This window comes from Malaclemys terrapin, chromosome 25 (genome assembly GCF_027887155.1).
Source record: "Malaclemys terrapin pileata isolate rMalTer1 chromosome 25, rMalTer1.hap1, whole genome shotgun sequence".
NCBI lineage: Eukaryota > Metazoa > Chordata > Testudines > Emydidae > Malaclemys > Malaclemys terrapin.
The window spans coordinates 14,838,622-14,861,622 of NC_071529.1; the positions used below are offsets into that span (position 1 = coordinate 14,838,622).

Consider the following 23,001-nt stretch of genomic DNA (forward strand, 5'->3'; position numbering starts at 1 on the left):
GGTTTAGTTTAACAACAAGCAGTTGGTAAAAACCAGGAAGCAGAACAATGGCTTGCGATAGCCGCCCATCTGCCAACACTTATGGGACATCACAAGAGAAATCCCTTTGATGTTCTACCTCTGACCACCTGCTGAGCTCCCCCAACTAGTTTGTCCAGGGAGGGGCCCAAGCCTGGGAACACAGGAGAAAGAAAACCCGGCTAGATTTAAAAGGACACACCCTCAACCAGGGAAGAAAGTTACAGGGAAAGGGACCGACATCTGTGTGGCCGGGGACAGAGAAGCTTCCTGCGGGTCTCCACCAGAGGATGGCAATGCTTCTGGGAAGAGTCCTGCATACAGACCGTTTTTCCCTTCCCTCCCTCCTTACTGCTGCTGTTACAGATTCACCACTTGGCTTTAAAGAAGGCTGCTAGTCACTATCTACCACTGGTCACAGACTCTGGAAGGGCAGGACCATGGGTCCGAACCCAGTCAGAGCTGATGGTTAAGCTCGGTTGATACACAGGATGGTGCAGCTGAACGCCAGGTCTCGGAGTGGAAGAACTGCACAATTCCATACCAGAAGTCACGGCCTGAGGCTTGGAGCTTGTGGTGCGTAGTCAGAGGGGACAGAGCTGCAGCGAGCTCTGTACTTGTGACCCTGGAACCAAGGAAGATGTGGGGAGACTATCCAGGAAGCTGAGATCATCTGTTGGACTGTTCCACATCCTCAAAGGGGACAGCAGCACTGCACTGCCCCGAGCATGCTTCTTTCTAGAGAGGTCAGAGTTAAGAAAAGTCCAGATGCCAACGCGGAGCGTGGAATGAAAGTGGACTGAGTGTCACCTAGCTTGATCACCAGAAAGATTCAACCACCATACAAGATACCGCCCTACTGAACTGGTTCAGTGTAATTACTGCCGAGAAGCTGGGGCTAACCTGCGCCTTTTCAACTGCAAGTGTTTGGCTTGCAGTTACAAGGGCTACTGCTTATGCTTATAGGACAAACGCGGACCATTAACCATGAATGATCACTAGCAAGAGGGGAAAGCCATGGAGATTCCAGACTGGCCAACTGCATGCGCATGTTGGGAGGACATGAAACTAGATGTGAAAAGTTTATTTAAAGGGCACAAAAAAGTGTCAAAACAGAACCAAGTATCAGGTCAGGCTAGATGGTTTAGCCATCCACTCCCCCAGAGCGATGACTACTTTTTTTTTTTTAAAGGTTTAATTCTTTCCTACTACAATCCTGGAGTCAAGGAGTTAAGAATTCTGACAAGGAGCAGAGGAAGCTACAGCTGGTAAGAGAGAGACTAGAAGCCTCCTATCTTCAAAGTTATTTGATCTGCATCCAGACAGCTTCATCTTTGCACAGATAACGTCTGACAAGGAAGTCTCCAATAAATATGCATCTACTTGCAGCTCGAATGCCTGCGTCTAGCCCTTTCCTTTTGCTCCCTGAGATAAACTTGCCCTTCTTTGTGTCGAGCAGGCAGCAGAATCTTTATTAGAGTTCCAACTTTAAACTGATTTACTGCTGAGCGACCCCCAAAAAAGCAGGAGGGAAGCCATAAATATTGTTGCATAAAAAACAACAACAACCTATCCCCAGTGATGCTCAGCTCCTGGTCCTGACACTTCCAGTTGTCAGGCTCGAATCACTCAGAGCCAGCTTCACATGGGGGGGGAGGAAGCAGGACTGATGGGTAGGAGCTATGCCTATCCAGGCACAAGAACAGGTTTCAGAGTAGCAGCCATGTTAGTCTGTATCCGCAAAAAGAACAGGAGTACTTGTGGCACCTTAGAGACTAACAAATTTATTAGAGCATAAGCTTTCGTGGACTACAGCCCACGAAGAAGTGGGCTGTAGTCCACGAAAGCTTATGCTCTAATAAATTTGTTAGTCTCCAAGATGCCACAAGTACTCCTGTTCTTTTTAAGGCACAAGAAGAGGACAGTGTGCCCCCATACTGGAGTGCGTGACTGCATCCTACCCCACCTCCTTTCAAATCACAGGCCAATGTTGAAAGCCAGAACTGCCAGCTCCAGTTAAAAGGATTTGAGACTAAGAACACAGGGCTTACCAGAGCACTATCTAACCACTAAAATAGGTTAAATGAAGCTCTGGGATATTACATTAACCCCTTGGACAACACAGCGAAACCTGCGAAGCATCCTCTCAGCTTGGAGGCTGAAGAGCCGCGGCGTTTAAGGGTTACACTGCCATAGCCAAACAGTCTAGTTACACTTTAGAAATCTTACCTTCTGCTTAGAATTTTTAGAAGATTTCAAACTACAAGTGTTGACACTGAGCATCCTAAAGCATTACCCCGCGGAGGCAGGCCAGTAACTTTAAACACACCTTTGGGTAAGACTGTGTCAAGAGGGGGGAGTCCCCCAGTTTCCCCACACTTGGGAGTTCTCAGGGTTTCATTGGCCATTCTACATCGAGAACAAACCCAAAGCGAGCTGCTCTCCCCTACAGATGGAGTGAGGGAGGGAGCAGTCTCAACCACCTATTCTGCACACAAAGCAGCCCCTCCATTTTCCGGGAGAGAACAAAAGGTCAGAAGGGCTGTTGCTCTCCCCTTTCAGGAATCACATTGTTCACAGCTCTGTGCAAGTGGGATAAGCCTGAGCGAATGTAATTAGTTACTTAGGCCTTTAAAAAGAGGCATTTAAGGCAGTTTGACAAACACATGTAGCAAGAGGCACAGATTCTAAGGCAGGTGATCGCAAATCCTCCCACCAGCAAATTAGATAACACTTAAGGTACAATGAGGAGTCCTTGTGGCACCTTAGAGACTAACAAATTTATTTGGGCATAAGCTTTCATGGGCTAGAACCCACTTCATCAGATGTATGAAGTGAAAAATACAGAAGCAGGTATAATTACATGAAAGGATGCAGGGTTGCTTTACCAAGTGTGAGGTCAGTCTAACGAGAAATCAATTAACAGCAGGATACCAAGGGAGGAAAAATAACTTTTGAAGTGGAAGAGAGTGGCCCATTACAGACAGTTGACAAGAAGGTGTGAGTAACAGTAGGGAGAAATTAGTATTGGGGAAATTAAATATAGGTTTTGTAATGACCCAACCACTCCCAGTCTTTATTCAGGCTTAATCTGATGGTATCCAGTTTGCAAATTAATTCCAGTTCTGCAGCTTCACTTTGGAGTCTGTTTTTGTTGTTGAATAATTGCCACTGAGATCTGTTATTGAGCGACCAGAGAGATTGAAGTGTTCTCCTACTGGTTTTTGAATGTTAGGATTCCTGATGTCAGATGTGTGTCCATTTATTCTTTTGCGGAGGGACGGTCCGGTTTGGCCAATGTACATGGCAGAGGGGCATGGCTGGCACATGATGGCATAGATCACATTAGTAGATGTGCAGGTGAACGAGCCCCGGATGGTGTGGCTATCGCCTGCACATCTACCAATGTGAGATATGCTTACGCCCAAATAAATTTGTTAGTCTAAGGTGCCACAAGGACTCCTCGTTTTTGCTGATACAGACTAACACGGCTACCACTTTGAAACACAAGCTACAGAAAGCTGGGAAGAGAGAAAGAAGCTAGAGACAAGTGCTGGTCTCTAGAGCACCCAGGAACAATGCCACACCTAGGAGAAGAAGGGTTTTTCCCTTTTCACTCCATGTTCACGTCACAGCCCAAGTTCCAACCTGAAGAGGGCTTCACATGTCCAATTCACACTACACTTCCTGGAGGTGATCTGTAGACCCCAGAGGTCAGAAGAGTCTATCACGCCTGATCATCTCCTCCCTTCACACAACAGTGAAAGTATTCGACAAAAAACAATTTCTTCTTAGTGTTGAGCCCTGATCCCAGCCTGCCTGTGACCCTACACACACACACACACACACACACACCCCCCACACTGAATCCACTCACATTTGGGGGCACCACCCACTCTGCCCATCACAGTACCATGGATTGACTCGGGGCAGTCCTGAATCCATGAGCCCCTTAAGCATTTCTGACTTCATGTGGCCTGGCATCCCCTTCCTCAGCCCATAGCAATGGGAGAGGTCTCCAGCAGGGCTTCTTTAGCGTGGAAAGTAGCAAAAAGGCCTATGCATTCACCCACATGGGGAGCAGTCAAGATACCAACCACAACAGGGGATTAAAAACAGGACTTCCCGCTAACTTTGCGGCAAATAATCAGGGATACAATTTGGCCTTGAAGGTGTCCCAAAAGCCCGTAAAGCAAATCCTTTCTGTGAGGTATAGAAGCCAGCAAGTCTTTGGGATCTCATGACCACATCTGTGGCCCTGGAACGGCACTTACCTCCCTCTGAAGGGTGTGGAGAGATTGTGTTAAGTGTCTGCAGGCTGTACATAGGTGCCTAAAGATGCAGGCAGGTGCCTAGTGGGGTTTTTAAAAGTGCCTAGGTGCCCAACTCCCATGGGTGGTATCCCACCACACGCCCAACTCCCGTGAGCTCTGGTGGAATTTTCAGAAGTGCCCAGGGGCCTAAATACTTTTCAAACGCTGGCCCTAAAGCACTGCGTAAGTTCTAGGGTGATCTACAAGGTCTGAATGGAGCCTATATTGCTTTGTGTAGGGGGTCAAGAAGCACGTCCATGCCCTGTCCACACCTTCCTATGCCACCCTCTAAGGCAGAGATTGGGTAACTTCAGGAGCAGGTCAAAACTGCTTTTCCTTTTTTTTTTTTTTTTTTTTTTAAAAAGCTGCAATATTTACAGCTAATGAAGCTCCGATAGAAAGCACAGCAAAGGCAGTGCTCTATAAAAGACTAGTTGCTGGGGTTATGAAAGGGGTCCCTTCCCAGAAGGAGAAACAAGGACGGGAGACAGAGAGAGAGAGAGAGACGCTTTTCAAGATTCCATCAGCATCAATGAAAACTAAAAGCATTAAATATATAAAGAGTCAGACCTTTGGTAGTTTAAATCATTTCAATGGAGGCTTTACAGGGAAGGAAAGTTGAGGAATTCAAAGGGAACGGAGGGATCTTTAATGAGGAGACGACTTGTGTGTTACAGGAGCAGTGATCTTTTTTAAAGAAAGCTGAAATAGCACAACGTGATTCACTCCCTCTCCCCACAACCCCCACTCTGCTAGCTCTGTCCTGATCATCCACGCAAACAAAGGAAATGAATTCCTCTGTTCTCCTGGCACGTTCATACTGTACTGGAACCGTTCCCCCAGCTTCCCATGTCAGGCAGATGAACAACGATCAACAGGCTCTTGGATAACGTCAGTCCGAGTTGCTCAGAAAGAGGGGAAGGGGTCTTTGGAGACGGGCCAGCTGACTGGAGGAGGTTATTACAAAATGGTATTTTTTAAATGCCATCACTGGGAGGCAAAGGTCATTTCCAGGACTGTTGATACAAGGCTACTACAAAGCATCCTCCCTCATGCACACAGTGGTGTGCATTTCTCATGCATTCCTTCACACAAATCTCAGCTGAAACCAAGAGCCACTCTCCAAACTGCATGTTTCTCTGCAGTTACCTGTTTTGCTTGATTGCAGCTCTCCATCAATGGAGCTCACAAGAACAGATGCAGGAGATGAGTGCATGCTCCAAACCCTGGAAGTGCCTTGGCTTCCCCCAGGTTAATAGCTATTGACGACAACCCCCCCAGCCCCCCAAGTCAAGTCCAGGCTGTAATATTTCAGCACCTCCTGTCATACGACAAGGTGTTATGTATTAATAGCTTCCACTACTCTCCCCTTATAAGAATATGCACAGTGCTGGTCATTACAATTATCTTCCCCCAGCAAGCGGCATATACAACCCTCCTGAAAGACATCCTGAAAGCTGTTGGAGACACACCCACCTCCTTTAGGTCTTTTGCTGAAGTTTGGTTATTGTAGGTACACAGCAAATGGCGAGCTGAAATGGCCATTCGTTGGGCCACCGCTTCGGTAGCTGTTTGCATGTTTTCCTTACCTGCAGCAAGTTGTTTTGCTTCAGTGTGGCAGAAAGCAGAAGCCCCACACAAGGGAAGGGCAGAGAGCTAGCGTCTGCCAGACGGCATGCAGCTCAGGGCATTATCTCACCGCCATATGTACACGTGGGTACGCTCAACACAAGCAGCCAATCGGCCTGTTCTATTGTGTCTCATGCTGATATTTTCCATTGGATTAAGCCTCGGAAGCAGTGAGTAACTCAGCCATGAAGAGACATTTCTGAGATGCCAAAGCCAGAAGGACCATTAAATGATCCAAGACTGAGGGCTCGTTTTCCAGAGGACATTATATTTCCCCCAGTTATTGAGCACAATAATGTGTTCATTTGTGTTTGGCTAAAGCCTTTTCTAGAAAGGCATCCAGGCTGGATTTGAAGACATCAGGAGATTAAGAACCCAGCACTGCCCTTGGCGGTTTGTTCCAATGGTTAATCACCTGCACTGAAAAATTTGTGCCCAATTTCTAACTGACTTCAACTTTCAGCCATCAGTTCTTGTTCTACCTTTCTTCACTAGATTAGAGACCCCATTACTACCTGGTGTTTTCTCCCTGTGAAGGTACTTCTATTAATCTAAATCACCTTTTTCCATCAGCTAAGCAGGTTGAGCTCTAAGTCTCACTGGAAGGTATTTTCTCTAGACCTCAAGTCATTTTTGTGGTTCTTTTCAGCAGCGTCTCCATCAGCATCCTATAAAACATGGACCACAGACCTGGACGCAATATTCCAGTAGCAGTCTCACCAGGCCATAGGCAGAGGTAAAAGTCACCTCCCTGCCCCTACGTGCTTCTCCCCCGGTTTATCCTAAAATGGAGATTCAGAGGGCCACACAGTAATAAGGTGCGATGCCCAGACATGTGCAGCGCTGTAACGATGGAACACCCTCACATGGTCCATCCTTGAGTGGCTGAGAAACTCCACTTTACACCCCCTCTCCCTGCTCCACCCCAGCTGGGGGAGGGTGGAGTGTTATGCATGTTCTCTCCTGCCCCCACTGCTCAGAAGGCAGGGACTCCTGGCACCCCTGGGTGGGGTGGGGCACCGTTGCCAACATGGTTGGTTTACACACACTCAGCAGCATCTCCCGTGCACCAGGGAAAGCGCTCCTGCAGTCACAGCTGACTGGGGCACCAGTCAAACCTGGCCTCTTGGCCTGCATGCGACTTGTGCTAAGTACCGCTGTACCGGGGGACAATGGACAATCATGATTAATGCCAACTCCTATGTTGCACTCATGCAAGTCAGCTGCATTCATCCTCAATACTGTATCAGGGCAATCTTTAGACCAATCAGCAGGCCTTTCCCCACAGGGAGCTGGTTAGAACCCAGTCAGCTAACCCGATTCCACTCTACCACGTGAGCAGAAAGAAATGAGAGTTCTTTTCTCAGTGGGAAGGTCCAAGGAATCTTTAGCAATTTTACAGAGCACCAAGGTGACTGACACACCAGAAGCACGCACATGTTCTTGGAGAACACCACACACACAACCCTCCCACACCCTTCTGTTAGCTACTTACGAACCATTTGGCTGAAAGAGGTCACTGCAGAAGTTTCCACTTTGGAATCATAACTATTCCATCACCCTTGCAGGCCAAACCTGTCGCACCATGTGGGCTCTCGTAAGCTTTGGTAATATATTTTTGCTGTTAGATGTGTAAAGAAAGGGAAGCCACTCCCCTTCCCTCTACTTCCTCCCTCCCCTCCCCCCCAGGTTAAGAACCCTGAAGCCACCCCATTATTGCATCTTCACTTCGGCAGCAGCATCACCCTCCCCAGGGTTAAGAGTCAACAGGGACTAGTCTCATTTGTTTTAATTGTGCATGTATGCCCCATTATTAAGAGCAAAATCCAAAGGCCCTGGTAATTACTACATCAGAATAACTAGAGGCAAAATTACATTAAATGTGTATGCTTCTGTGTTAAGCCCTTTCCCCGCCCCTTGACCTGCTTTCCCATTAACAAGATGTTTGGGAAAGAAATCGGTTTATATTAACAAAGCTGGAGAGAATCCCTGGACGCAAACCAGCTCTTCCAAGCCAGTCAGCTGTGCTCGGGGACTTCCCAACATACCTGAAAACAAATATGGGGCCCAACCTTCAGCATTTAAGCGGAGAGACTAGATAGGCATAGAGGAGCAGCAGCACCTGAACCCTGGAAGCAGACATGACACCCCAGGAGGAAATGCACCAAGTCTTCGTTACACCATGGTGTGATGTTCGAGGCGGTCCCCACTTGAGCTGTCTACAATAAAACACTTGCAACACTTATCTGCCCCAGCTACAAGGAGTTCTGGTGATGCACACAACAGCTTCTGTTGCAAAAGAACAGATGAACCGCGTTTGTGCATCCACACCTACTACGCTGCTAAAAGTGCTGTACCAGTGCGTTCTGGGAAAGTGTGACCGGCCAATAGTGCCTCAGTACGTGTCGAATGCCCAGCAGGACGCAGAGCTGCCCCATGTGTTGCTGGCATCATGCCCTGTCCTGCCACAAAGAGCTGGCGAGAATATCAACCAAAGCAGTTACCCAAGCACAAGGGAGGAGGAGCCGTCCATCTACACTGCGGTGGAAAGAAGCGTGCCAGACCAGCTGCAGAAAGACAACCATGCGCCAGATTAGGCTACCAACTTCTAGCCTCGAGGTGGGCAGGGACACAGCCGGATTTAGAGCCAGCCATGCTCAATTAAAAACCTAGCTGAAAGCTGTAGTGGGGACAGGATCTAAGTATCAGAAATGCTGCCTCCACTAGAACCCCCATACAAACATGTTCTAGGTACATCAAAGTCTGGAGACCTGCAGAACTGTCCTATGGAAACACCAAAAGATGCTAAGATCAGAACCCCAATGTGCTAGGTGCTGCACAGACACAGAACAGAGTCCCAGCCCCAAGGAACAGAAATAGAGAGAGGAAAGATCTACCCCATTGCACAGTTAGGGGAAAAAAGTCAGATTAAGCAATTTGCCCAAGCACATATAGGCAGGGTTTGGCAGAGACAGGAAATGAAATCAGTTCTGGAGTCCCAGTCCAGACCCTTAACCACAAGCCCATCTTCCTTCTCCATTGAGCAGCATAGAAAGGCTAGGGTTAGATATTTAATAGCAAAGGGCAAGGGTTGAAACTAAACAGAAGGGGTTAGTGGTATAAGAAATATAACATGGCCAGGAGTCATTCAACACACATACCGAAGGGGCAAGTTTTAGGCAGAGGCTTAAAACAAAGGCGATTAAAAATAAAGATGCCACTAACGAAGCATGTTCCTGTCAAGCCCTCAATCCCCTAGCGTGCAAGTGCTCCCCATCCCCCCCAAGATTTGGCAGACAGCTCTTTGGGGCAGGGGTCGTCTCTTCCTCCATTTGCACAGAGCACCATAAGGCTGTATCCCCCAGGGATTACCCCTAGATGCACAATAGACCCGGCATTTCCCACGGCCTCCTCGAAGCCACGCTCAGCGCTGCTGCTTGTGTAGGATCGGAACGAGCCATCTGTGCTCCGCGATAGGAAAAGCATTTGATTTTAAAATTTAATAGCAACCCTTTCTGCGTATGAGAATGTTCTCTTGTTGGCAGGAGACGCTGGGGCTTCTCCTGGGGACGCAGCTTCTGGGGCAGGAAATCACTATTGGCGTTACAGCATGGGGTTCGGCTTCCTTCTCACCATTCACATTTCCTGGAAAAAATCAGCCGGGGCTGCACTCAGCTGTCACCGGTGAGTTTTATCAGAAGGAAACAAGCGCTAGCTCTTGGCTCCGAGCTGGATACCATGCTGACAGACAGACACTCTCTGCAAACCTGAGATGGGCGCCTGGGAGAGTCTATTTCTCTAGGTCATTACGGTCACAAGGATGCAGCTTAGTATGTCTCAGTTGGCATTAATAGAGGTGCAGTTGCCCTGCCCTGTGACAAAACGTTCTCCAGCAAGGCCACCCAGCCATCACCTCTCTCAGGGAGAAACCTTTGTCTCTCTCACTGCTGACCAGAGACTTTTCCTGGCGGCTGTACAGTTTCCCACCAACACGGATATCCCCAGCAAGCCAGACTGGCTAACCAGGACAGCATCTGCACTTTGTTTACTAGTCGCAGGCTCCGAACAAGGTAATTGCCCACAGCTGTGAGTTACCACACAGCTCTAAGCAAGCACATTTATTCTTAAGGTGAAAACGTTAGAGAAAGCACATCAAACCCAATAAAAGAATCTACAGACATGCTAATAAACTGACCAGAGATCACCCCACAACTCTGCAGGGGCTCTGGTAGAGGTCAGTCCTTCAAACTCCATCAAAGGGTTCTTCTGTGCTTACAAGCCCATAATGGCTTTAGCTCAGAACAACCACCCCCATGCATGCGTTAGGCTTTCCTCTACACAGCCTGAGCCTTTGAGCTTCAGATGCCAAAAAACAGGTAACCAGACACTGGCCCCTTCCTCAGAGGGGAGCTTCAAAAGGCTGGGTTTATGCATAAGGGGGGGGGGGGCAGGATTTCATTCACCTCCCCCTGGACATTTCCCAGTAAATCCACTTCACATATATTGTCCCCAAAGACCATTCTAGTCTGCCACATTGTTCGCGACAGTCCTTTCACCAGCCAGGCCCCCCAATAATACAAAACCTTTGCATTTAATACAAAGATACTTAAACTTAATTCAATAAGGCTTTTCAAGGATATTGCAGAGAATTGCCACAAATGTCACACTTTCATTTAAGAAAACCCTATATGCGCCGATTCTCTCATTAATGCCAGTTTGTTCTTGTTGGAAATATCAGTGGGACAGATGAGACAACTTGCCATTTGCCCATGAATAGGAGATTCTGGCATGCTTGCTTGAGCTGCCCGTGACTCCAAAACAATACAATTAATCACAATAACTCCATCTGGAGAAGATAGATTTTATTACTTTTAAAAAGCTACGAACAAATAGCTCCCTAAGAACACAATAATTGCAGGCTTTAAATTTAGGTTTTGAGGCGCTCACGTGCTATTTCCAGCTTGGATAATGGCGAGAAAAATACAGTATTTCTGCAGCACAGTCCCCATTTCACAGCCAAGAAAAGAATTCAAGAGGGTAAAACAAAAGGATTTGGGGGCTGATTCATTTCTACATTCAAACGCATTACATCTGCAGAGTTCAGATGTTTCATAAGAAATTATAACCAACACCAGTCAGCGCCCAGCCTGTCCAAGCAAGTTAATGGTTTGCCACTAGTGCCCCGCCTGCATGTCAGAGTGATTACTAGGAGGTTGTTTAAAGTGGCCAAAGGTCTTTTTACCACCAGCTAAGCAAATGCACTTCATGCAGTGATCTGCCTTAGTAAGTCAATGCCACAAAGCAACAGGGTCCAAAGGCAGCATGGCTCCACATTCCCGATATAGCAGCCGCAGACAGATGAGACACCCGCAGAAAGCTATACAGCTGCCCCCTTCGATCCCCCATCTCCCCTCTGCCAGCCAGGCACTCTTCACAAAAGAGGGGCAGGGGAATGCTTCTTACACAAGTTTGCTAGTAAAATGATGCAATTGACATATGTGGATCCTAATTAGGAATTTTAGCTTTTTCCAAAACCAAATGAGCCTTCAAAGAATTCAGAACAGCCACACTCATCTGTTAACAAGTCTCATCTGTCTTCAGTGCACTGGAAAAAAAACTTGAGCAGAGTTCACCCTTTCCAATTTCATCGTGTAGCTGGAGAGAGAATTATCTTTCTGGAGCTGGAAACAGTCTCCCACCCCCGCCACTGTCTGCTGCAGAACAGCAGCAATATTTTTCATCCCAAGATCTCAAGGCTCTTCACAAGGGGAAGGCAAAGTTGGGAAACTGAGGCAGAGTTGAAGCAACTCGCCCATGGTCACAGCAGACACAGAAGAACCTGGGTCCTAGTTTCAGCTCCTAGACCTGTATCCCCCCCACACACACACACACACACCGGGTCATGCTGCCACAACATCCCAGGCCCAGTGTGAAGTATGGTTGTCGTTTGTATTTATTTTTACAGCTGTTCATGGGTAGTGGCTTTGGTCAGCCAGGTGCGGAATATTCAAAAAAACATTTAGCAACCCAGATCACTTTCACCTGGCCGTCCGTTCTGCTTCAGGAGTGGGCAGAAACCAAAGTCTCTCGCTCAACATCCTGAAAAGAACCTTGAAACACATTTGGTTTAAGTACTGAGAAGCCAAAACTCTCAGTGCACTGGGGCTAATGATGCAAACACATCTGTAGACAATAGCGTCTGTATTAAGAGTTTCAGATTGAATGCCACGCCCCCTGCCCTTTCTGTAGAAATGATTTCAGAACAAAGTGACTGAAGCATTATGAAATGCCTAAAGGCCTGACAGAATCTGCAGAAAAACTAATCAGGGATGGCAGATTTAGAAAGATATTTCAAACCTCCATCTAATTAGAAACATCTTTGTGTCTGACGACTGTTTCCCCAGCATAGCTGTTTATGAAATATACATTATTCCTACAGAAGAGAAGTGGGAGGTCTGTTTGTCAAAGATTTCAGACAAGAGCACAGCAATATTCCTAGGCTGCGTATTAAACTTCAAAGCTAGAACTGCAGTTGTCACTTATGTGTTTGTTTCAAAAGAGGTCTGAGTGCTGAAAAGAAGATTCCTGCTCTGCAGACACAGGAGTGTTTTATTCGGTAAACACCTGTAGTACCAGTATGGTTCAGTGGGGAGCACTAGATCATCCCAGGACAAAATCAGGGATTCAGTTTCAACCAAGGCTATTTATGCAGCACCATTGATGCTTTACAGATTGGTCATACGTGACTGATCCCTGCCCCAGAGATCCGCAGATACTAAGGTGACGGGCATGAGGCAAAAACCTAGACAGTGGAGAAAGAACTTACAACAGAAAATCAGATCTCTGCTCTTTCTGAAACAGCTCTGCAGGATAGAAGATACATTAGGAGCACTTTCCAAGGAGAGAGGCTGATAACCCCCATCACCCAGCTAATGTTGTTCCCTCACTAAATGAGTCCTAATGCCCTTGTCTACTAAGCACTTGCTACCTATGCTTTCCATCCACAGATCCCAAAGCACTTTGGGAAGGCGGGTCAGCATCTCCCCAAAGCCACACAACAACAAGCGCGTGAGATAGTGGAGAAGAGAAGTCCAACGACTTCCTGTTTCATCATGTATGACTGCTGACTACCTGCACCCTTCACTACCACAGCTTATTTCTTACTGCAAAGCACTTTCAGGTATGCAGAGAAGGATCATACAAAACCTAATCCTATTCCAGCTACCAGCTTACGTGCCTAACCTGAAACATTTCCTCAGCACTTTCAGATTCCAAAATTAATGTGACATTCAACTGACGTTTGACAAGCTAATTAGACCAGGCAAGCTCATGCCTGAAAACATTTACATCTTTAGATGAGATCAGTTAAACAGTCAGAGCCAGGACCTGCAGCTACCTGCGATGTGCTTTTTGGTTATAAGCTACACCAGGGTCAGGAAGGAGCAATCACTCCAGCGAAGCGGGGCAGACTTCTTTTTTAATTTGTCAGTGAAGAAAGCACCTCCCTTTGCGAGAGCACAAACATTAGTTTCCATCGAATAGCTCTCAGCCATTACTGTCAAGAACCGGTAAGGAAACCCAATCTAGCTAAGCCAGATCTTCACTATTTGCCATGACTTACCACGACCAGCTAACACATGTTAAACTATGACCTTGCCTTGTCCACACTGGGATTTCACACGTGTTTGACGACATGTTACCTAACATGTCAAAACATTCACCTTTTTCCTAGTGTGGACATTGCTTAAAGGAGCAACAAGCAACTCATTCCCTCTTCACTGCAGCCCTGCCACACTGGTTTTAGGCCACATCCCCAGGATTCCAAGTTCCTGAAATATTTTGCACTTGGTTTTGGGGATTGCCACTGTGCAAATGGCACACACTTTTAAAGCTGCTTCAGTCAGGTTTTGAGGATTCCTTTGCCAGTTTTTCTACGTGCAGATACAATACTCCTGCTACCCCACATAATCATCAACTCCAACTGCTCCTCCGAACCACCTGCTGCGTGTGTCACGCTGGATGGGGGAAGGGACAGCTAGGAACTTGGCGAAGAGCTACTAGTCCCATGAAACTACAGAAGGGCTGCCAGTGTTCTGAAATAGCCACAATTCTTCTCAGACATGAAGGTGGGAGTCAAAGGTCTCTAATCAGATCCACAATGAGTATACCTGGACTAACGGTGACAAGCAGAACGGTCTTGTGGATCAGGCACTAGACTGGGAGTCAAAAGACAAGTTCTATTTCCAGTCCTGCCACCTCTTGGGCATCACACATCACTCTGCTTTTGGGCTTGTCTTGGGGAAGAAAGTTGCACTAGATTAATTGGAGGGGGGGGAGGTTTAAGTTGATTTTGTTACACCACCAACAACCCCTGTGTGGACACGTTTGGTTTAAGAGTGACTTCTTTTGGTTTGGCTGACATCAATTAGGAATAGATTGAAGCACAACAGAAAAACTGATGCAAGCAACTGTGTGGACACTTAAATCTGTGCACCTTTTTTTTTTTCTTTTGTTTAATGTAGAAAAGACATCAGTTTCCCCATCTACCGCAGGGGGATGCCTTCCTTTGTGGAGTGCTTTAAGAGCTCTGATCACCGTGCTATGGAAGATCCAAGTGTTTTCTGACACTGATCCAGAGCTGAAGTGTAGTAAAAAGCCAAATCCTACACTGCACAAGAAAACCACAGGCTTAGAGAGAAACTACAGAAGCAACAGGACCAAACTCAAAGTTGGAAAAGCCTCACAATCATTAAAATCTTGCTGATCCCAGCTCCTGAACCCGATCATGGATTTGTGGGGGGAAGCCAGCTAAGGCAATGGACTGTACTGAGCATTATCAAGGGACTAAAGGGGAAGTTGTTCAAGGTCTGCAACTATAAGGAAGGGGACTCAACTTCAGAGGTGGTAGAAGCAACTGGAAACTAAGCACTGGGGAAGCTGTAACATGAGACACGGCTGTAACCTCTCAACTGTGTGCAGTGGCCATGGATTTGGGAGGTGTTCAACTTACTCCGAGGATTCCCCTAAAAGATGCTTTTTTGCCCCTGGAAATGCAGCTCTGCACCGGCAGGGTTGGTCATGTCCACATCACGATTTAAGCAACACAGCGATGCTATAAATGGAGTTTCCGCTCCTCTCAGTTCTGAAGGAAGTGGCCTTTTTCCTCAGCTGTGCAGGATTGCTCATTGCTGGGGAGACTCCTCCAAGACAGGCAGGGGGTTGCTTTGGTGGGCTTATGGCAGAGGTTACTTTGGAGAGATGTTGTCACGTTTAACAGATCTGTTTTTAAATCCTTTTTACCACTACCCAGCTGGGGGGAGGGGAGAGGAGGAGGAGGTTAGAGAGCTCTTCAGAACTCCGACTGCAACACTTGGCCCAGGTCTGCAGTGACACTGGGGGCTTTCCATCCCCTGTTCTCATGAGCAGGCAGAGGAAGTCTGTTCTTCCTGACACCGTTACCCATGGCACCAACACCCTCCACCTCTCCAGCAAGTTGCCCAGTTAAGTTTTCAATAGCCACGCAGCCCTCCTTCTGGAGGACTGCTGGTTGAAAGCACAGGGAGGTTAAGCACTGGTCTCGTCCATCCTGACTGTTCATTAGGGTCTCTCCAGGGAGCCCCTGGAAGCCATCCAGCGTGGGTCAGCAGACTTGGGCTCGCAGGGCTCTCGCCAGCACTCTGAAAACACCTATGGAAACAGCATTTTGAAGTTGTGGCTCAGAAGCCTAGGGAAGGGGGTGGGTTTCAGAGCCTGAGCTGCAATTTCAAAGCACTGTCTACACAGCTATTCTTGGAGCACTAGCCTGAGACCCGCTAGCCCAAGGCCGTCCCGTCCCTGTCCCCCCCACCCGGGCTGGGAGGCTTGCTGCAAGGGCTGTGTAGACACACACGCCGTTTATTTCAATAGCCCTGTTTGAAAGAAACTGACTTGGGGAGGATACGCCCACCACTCATGGGTTGCTGAGACAATAGAAGATACAAATCTATTGTTCTAAAGTGGCCGCTGTGCAGTGGCTGTTTTGCACAGACTCTCTGACAAGCCTGAGAGGGGGAGGGTTACTGGGACCCACTTTCCTACATGCCGTAATTCAAGTTGCATTTTTAAACTAGTTTCCCCCAAAATGGCCCAAGCAATTTGTTCGCATTAACCCAGCCACCTAAAAAAACATAAGACAATTGTGAAGTTGCAAAGCACAAAAAAAGCCATTTTAAGCTTTTTGCATTCCTATAGCTTAATGGCCAAACCCACTTAAACCAAATTTGCAGTAAAAGGGGTATTTCCATGACATTTTATGGAACCCTTCCAAGCCGATGAACAGTTACAGATTTAGGATGCACAAAGACAGTTTAATTGGGTATTCTGTACTTTTATAGCCTACTTCAATAAACATTAACAAAGGACATGAAAATGGACCTTTAAACCTCTCCAAATCCGTTATCGGAGAACGAACGTATCTACTGGAGTCTTTTGCCTCTATTACAAACAGCAGGGACCTTGGTTAAGTGACAGGGACCCCCATGGCGCACCAACCCCATTTAGGAATACAGCTGGAAAGCAGGGGCTTCCATCCAATCCCTGAAGAAGATTGTTGCTTTTAAATCCCCCTGGAAATTCTCACGTCTCTTAACACCCATGGGAAGAGAGCTAGAGATTCTCCAATCCCAAGCTAACGGGTGAATGATAGTGCCCAGATGACTACTTGGTGTTAGCACTTCTTCACTCCAGTATTTCATCAACACTCGGAGGGCAGAGGTGGAGAAATAAAGTCTGGACAGCAAGACTGCTGGAGACAGACTTCTTTTTTTGGTTCATTACAGCAGAGTCAGACTACAACAAGGCCATTTATGCCCTCAGAGTTACCATCTCCAATAGTAAAAGAACCAAACAGCATCATTACTGGGTTCTGAACTTCACCTCCAAGCTGGGATATGGGGCTTTCATTAACAGGTAGAAGGACCGTGCATGCTATGGCTTCACTACTCTAGGTGAACAAGTAGCACAAATACCAGAGAAGCAGGGTGCCAGTTGCGCCAAGGCGCAGTGGTGGGTTTGCTGGATCTACAACCTGCTCTTAACACTGCAATGCAGGAATTAGCTACAAGTAGCAGCACTATGGAGTCTTCATAGCTTAAGCAAAGGTTTTGTTTCAAGAGCTTATGTCACGTGCACGTGGACAAGACTACTTCAGCTCTAGCATCAATGCCTCTAGAGGGCAGTGCCCCTCGCAAGGGAAGGATTTCAGAGAAAGATGGTGCAGAGAAACACCGAATAGCTTCATTCAACTGCATGTGGAAGGGAGCCCGTGTTGGCGGGGGATGGAAAAGTCAATACTCGGCACAACGCCCGTCTAGGTGCAGAGAGCCACCCGTTACAGCAGCTGGCAGGAGAGAATAAGGGACAAATTTGACTTGCGACAGGTCCAAGTATTTGAATAGGAAAGGGTCACGCATTGCCCGGAGAGCCTGCTACTTCCTGGGGTACATACCATAGGAACTCAAGGGCTCGCGGGCATCTGTAGCTACTACAGGGTGTCGGGGGAACTCCGGTTTGCAAACAAGTGCTTGCTTGTGGGAGTTTCAAGGAGATTCCAGGACAGAAGAACACATGTGAGTAGGTTCATGCCCTTAACATCTCCTTCCAGCTTCTCCTTAGTCCCTCTGCTCTTCTTTAACCTCCCTGGCCCGGTCTTGCTCTTCCAGCCGCAGTACTAGTGCGCCTGGGGAGAAGACACACTGGCTTGACGAAGCTCTTACGGTGCTCCAGAGAACGCGTTTGAGCATCAGTATCCCCATTTTGCAGATGGGGTAACAGACCCAGGGGAAGAAAAAACAATGAGGATTCCTTGTGGCACCTAGAGACTAACAAATTTATTTGGGCATAAGCTTTTCTGGGCTAGAGCCCACTTCATCAGATGCATGGAGCGACTCACCCAAGGTCACAGAGAGTCTATATTAGAACTGAGAACAGAACCCAGGAGTCACTACCCTACCCGCTGGAGCTCACTAATTCCCTGCAAGAACATGTCTACTTTAATCAGGCGCACAAACAGGTGCAGCGTGGGCAAGACACAGATAATCTGCTACTTCACGTTTCAAACGGACATTCTTTGCTTTTTAACTGGGACTGCCACAGCCAGAGTTGTTAATGCTTGACTTGAAAGTCGCCCTGAATGCACTAACACCTGACCCGCGAGCTCAGAGTACTCACTGACGTCACCCCCAACGTATTTTTAGAGACCCATGGAGCTAACACACAAGCGGGCACTTTGTTTCCCTTCAGGCAGAGATCAGCATGACTCATTTCAGAAAGTTCCCAAGACACAGCCCCAGCAATTGAGTGCCTCCTCTCCTCTTTCAAAACTCTCACAATCCTGCCATCCACCCTGGTGAAGGAATATGCTGTTCTGCCTGCTGGGGATACACCCCAGGTGAACACCGCCCTCCCTGAGAATTCAGAACATGGACACTGAGATCCTGGAAATAAATAGCACATTTTCAGCATTGCCAGGCACCATACTGAGAATATTTATTGGCCTGGAAGAAAAGGGCATCTTTACATACTTTGCAGAACACTGGGACACTGGCCGCTTTCAGAGCGCTTGGTATTATTGTGAAAAGATGTTTTTATTTCTTTCGCTCTTCCCAAACTTTTAATTTCTACCCAAGAAAACCACAAGCACAAGAAGTCTCATCTTTCACATGCATCTTGTATTTTCTGCAGTTCGGTTCTAAGCAGGCTTTGCTACAACATTCACTGAGAATAGAGGGTTTAAATCAATGGTACAGCATCACACCTACTTCAAGATTCCCACTAGCCACCACTTTTTCCATGCCTGATGCTCGGTCAGTTTTCCACACTGGGGTGGATATCAGCCCAGGATAGAAAGTGCAAAGACACAATGCTTTGTGTTCAGTTACTTCACACCAATAGAACAGTCTGAGGCCAAGTCTGGTGTGAAAAATCCACACCCCTGAGAAATGCAGGTAAACCAGCCTAAACTCTCATGTAGACAACAACCTAGCCCGCCGCTCGAGAGGTGGATTAACTACATGGATGGGAGAACCCCTCCTGTGAGTCCTCACACTGAGGAACTATCGCAGCACAACTGTAGCATTTCAAGAGCAGACAAGCCCTCAGACTTTTACAACGCACAATCAGGTCCATATTCTGTTGTTATGGACAGCACCAAGCACTCTACCGGGACTCCCCTTCATGCAACTCTCACGGTCTTTACCATATAATTAAATATGCACCCTCCCCGCTGAGAGCCAAGTACATCAGGGCGTTTACACATACATGTTCACACTGATTTTATGGCAGCAATTTTCTACTGAGATTCTCTTTTCAGGTTCCTTATACAAGAGCTTTTTTTCCCCCAAGCAACTCCCAGCAACACCAAAATTTGGCATTGTCCTTTCATCTTTGCTGCAAACCAAATTAATTAAGCTAATCATTTAGCTAATACAATTAGAACACCCTCTCCTCTAGCAGTGCCAGGTTCCCCCAAAGCCGGGCAGCATGGCAGACTGAACATGCGTCTAATTTTACCCCCTGGATTCCTTCCTTTTTCACTCGCATCCTCCGTTTTTACCTTCAACTCAGATATGAGGTTTGGGTGTATTCCTTCACTCCTTACTCACACTCGAAGTCCTGCAAATTTCCACACTCAACTACTAATTCCCTCTCACTTAAGGACAGTTCCTGGCAACAAGATGAGAACACACAAGATTCTGGGCTCTAAAGTTACTTTACTTCAACATGCTGCAGAGTGTAAGGAACAGACTCAAGCTCTTATAAATAGGGCCCTACCAAATTCACAGCTGTGAAAAATGTGTCACAGACCATGAATTCTGGTCTCCACTGTGAAACCTGGCTATTGTGGAGGGCGGGAGGGGTCACTGTATTTCTACTGTAGTCCACGAAAGCTTATGCTCTAATAAATTTGTTAGTTAGTCTCTAAGGTGCCACAAGTACTCCTGTTCTTTTTGCGGATACAGACTAACATGGCTGCTACTCTGAAACCTGTATTTCTATCCTTACTTCCGCTGCCAGCAGCAGCACAGCACTGCCTTTAGAACTGAGCTCCCAGCCAGAAACGGTCACTGTCTGGCCACCCAGCTCTGAAGGCAGCGCAGAAGTAAGGGTGACAATATTTCAACCCCCCTCCCATAATAGCCTTGTGACCTCCTTTTGGGTTGGGACCCCCAGTTCGAGAAACACTGCCTAAAGAGCTTTACATGTTGACATTTTTTTTTTTTTAAAACAGCCATGCTTTGTGACATCATCAAATGTAAGATTTAAATCTCTGAAACCATGGATTTTAAAACTGACCGTGAAATTTACCAAAATGGACAGTGAATTTGGTAGGGACCTATTAATAAGGGCCCAAACTCAGCTCTGAAGGGGTGACATAGGCTGTGCCATCACCGTGCTGCAGAGAACAAGCAGGCATGCGCTCTGAAAAGCGACAAGGGACACTGAGGGGGTGTGCACACCAAGGAGACTAGACCAGCATAGCCACGCAGTGTAGACACAGCCTCCTTGAAGGAGTTTTGCGGGTGCTCCCAGAACTATTTCCATCAACACAGCTGTATAGTATCTACACTGGGGTGTGGTTTTTTCAGGCCCCAACCCACGTAGATATGCCAATAGATTTTTCAAGCATAGGCCAAGCCTACATTGCAAATTGCATGGCAAACAATTTTAACTTGCAATCTAGGTGTCCACTTGCTTGCAAGTCAAGTCTCTACCACTACAAGCCATGTGACTGCAGGGAACTCCAGTCAGGCAATTTAATTAAAAAGAGTCAACACTGTTCACTTGTATAGGATCTTCCTTCCAAAGATCTCAAAGCGTTGGGAGCCAAATGTCCAGACCCTGCACCTGCACCAGTTACTGTGTTTTGCAAGAAACACCACATCGGTCAGACTCGCTGCATGCTAACCAATAAAGCAAGTTGTGATCGTTTTATAATAAATACATGAACAGGATTACAGCAACCTCAGAAAGTGAAGATGTCAAACACTTCTAAGCAGCCACACTGCAACTTCATCCTGGAAGCTGGCTGTCGGTTGATCCACCGCACTGTCAATTATACAGAGGGCCGATTTTGAGTGCGTGTTGCTCATGCCTCAGAAAGACATTGCCATCTTATGTTAGCATATGGCTCTCACGCCCTCCCTCCCATAACAACCAGGGGAGCAGTGATTGAACGCTCACCGAAAGGCCAGGAGACAATTTGCGAACTTGCTCCCAGGGAAGTCAAGCACGAGACCAGGCAACCCCCATTATGAGCTTGAAAAAAAAAGAAGAAGTCTAATTTCAAGGACCGGTTGAAGTGGATTTGCAGAACATCTCGCTCAGGGATGTGTGTCATTCACGAGTCCATCACGCTGCATTGCCTGCTCCCCAGATTTCCTGAATTAGCAAACAGCTCATTACGTCGGAGCACCCAAGACCAGTCCAGTTTACACCGCGGGTCTGGAATACGCAGCAGGCGGCCTTCTCGGTCCGGGTGCAACCCAGATCAAAGGGGGTCTCCCTGCAAAACAACTTCGCACGGAGCGCGGCGCAGGGACCCTGCCAACCGCCCGTCCCAGCAGGGAGCGAGCCCCGGGCCAGGGCCCGCCGGGAGGTTCGGAGCTCGGATGCCCCGCGAGCCCCGGGCCGAGCAAGTGCGTGCGAAGGGGGGGGGCTGGAGACGGGTGTTTGGGCCAGGGAGGGGGTCACCTGCCCGGGACCCCCGGGCGCTGCCCGCCCGGACAGGGGCAGCTCGGAGGGAAGCGAGCCGGGGCGGGGCTCGGGGCCGCTGCGCCCCCCGGGGGACGGAACCGCCCCAGGACCGGACCGGACCGGGCCGCCACTGGGGGGGGGGCGGATCCGCCTCAGCGCCCCGCGCGCCCCCCACCTCAGCGCCCCTCCCCCCCCCGCGCGAGCCCTCCCCTCCCCTCCCCTCACCTGCGCCGCGCTCGCGCTCCTGCTCCGCCCGCTCCTGCCCGGCACTGGCGCCCGCCCCGCCCGCACCCAGCGAACAAAAGGCGGGCGGAGCAGAGCCCGCAGCCCCGCCCCCGACGGTCCCCATGGACACCGGCCCCGCCCGCTCAGCGCCGCCCCGTCATTGGCCCGCTCGCCCTTCCCTCACCCCGGCAGGGGCGGGGCCTCCGCCGCCACCTGGCGCGCTGGACCGCCTCCCCATTGGCCGCCTCCCGGGCAGAGGGCGGCCGGGGCACGCGGGCCGGACGCGGATTGGCTAGCTGCTGGGCAGCCGGGAGGCGATTGGACGTCCGGGAGGGCGGTCCGCGTGGCGGAAGGCTGGCGAGGGTGTGTCCCCGAGGCAAGTGGGGAGGTGCCCACCTGGATGAGGTCATGCAGGTGAGGGAGGAGCCTGCGAAAGGGGGGAGGGGCGGGGGGAGTCTGGCAGGGGGGAGCAGGGGGGGTCTGGGCTAGGAGCTGGGGGCTGTCCAGGCCCCTAAGAGCTCTCTGCAGCCCCCCCTCCCCGACAGCAACCCTACTGTGTCCCCCCACTGCTCCCCAGACACATACTGTAGCCCCCTTTCCCCTCTCCCATCGGCACCCCCCCTCTCAGCCCCCCTAACACCCCACGGCTCCTTCCAGGGGGAGGCACGGTCCTGTTAAACGCCATGCGGGTCACATACCTCTGAGCGCGGGGGGCTGCGTGTGACGGGGAGACGCAGGCTGTGCCTACGTTCGGACGTGGAGATGGAGTGCAGCCACGGCTCCCTCGTGCGTGGCTGCACATGGTGTGGCTGTTTGAGTGCAACAGGCCACACCATGTTCAGTAACCTCCTGCTCAAACACCTGCCTTGGCGACTCCACTCACGGCGGGATCCAGTTCAAAACTGCCTTCTTTATTCTGCAACCCCTCGGTGCACTAGCTCCAGCCAAGCGTACAACTTTCTTGGCTCCCTTCTTTTCATGTAACATTGGTTTCCCTTCTGGCCCCAAGTTCCCAACACAATCCCCCAATCCGTATGCAAGAGCCTTCTCCTCTGCCTCGTCTCCTGCCTGCACCAGGCTCCTT

At 48.8% G+C, this 23,001-nt stretch overlaps 1 protein-coding gene across 2 annotated transcripts in view; it reads right to left on the reverse strand.

Moving 5' to 3' along the window:
• JUP (junction plakoglobin) overlaps positions 1 to 21,995 on the reverse strand; it is a 48,341-nt gene extending 26,346 nt beyond the window's left edge. The window contains exon 1 of one of the 2 annotated variants that reach the window (XM_054014487.1): positions 21,918 to 21,995. The gene's annotated coding sequence lies outside the window, so the exon portion shown is untranslated. Of the gene's footprint in view, positions 1 to 21,179; positions 21,252 to 21,917 lie in introns of those variants that run through there. The other variant, XM_054014489.1, reaches the window with a different exon arrangement.
• Positions 21,996 to 23,001: the final 1,006 nt, after the last annotated feature.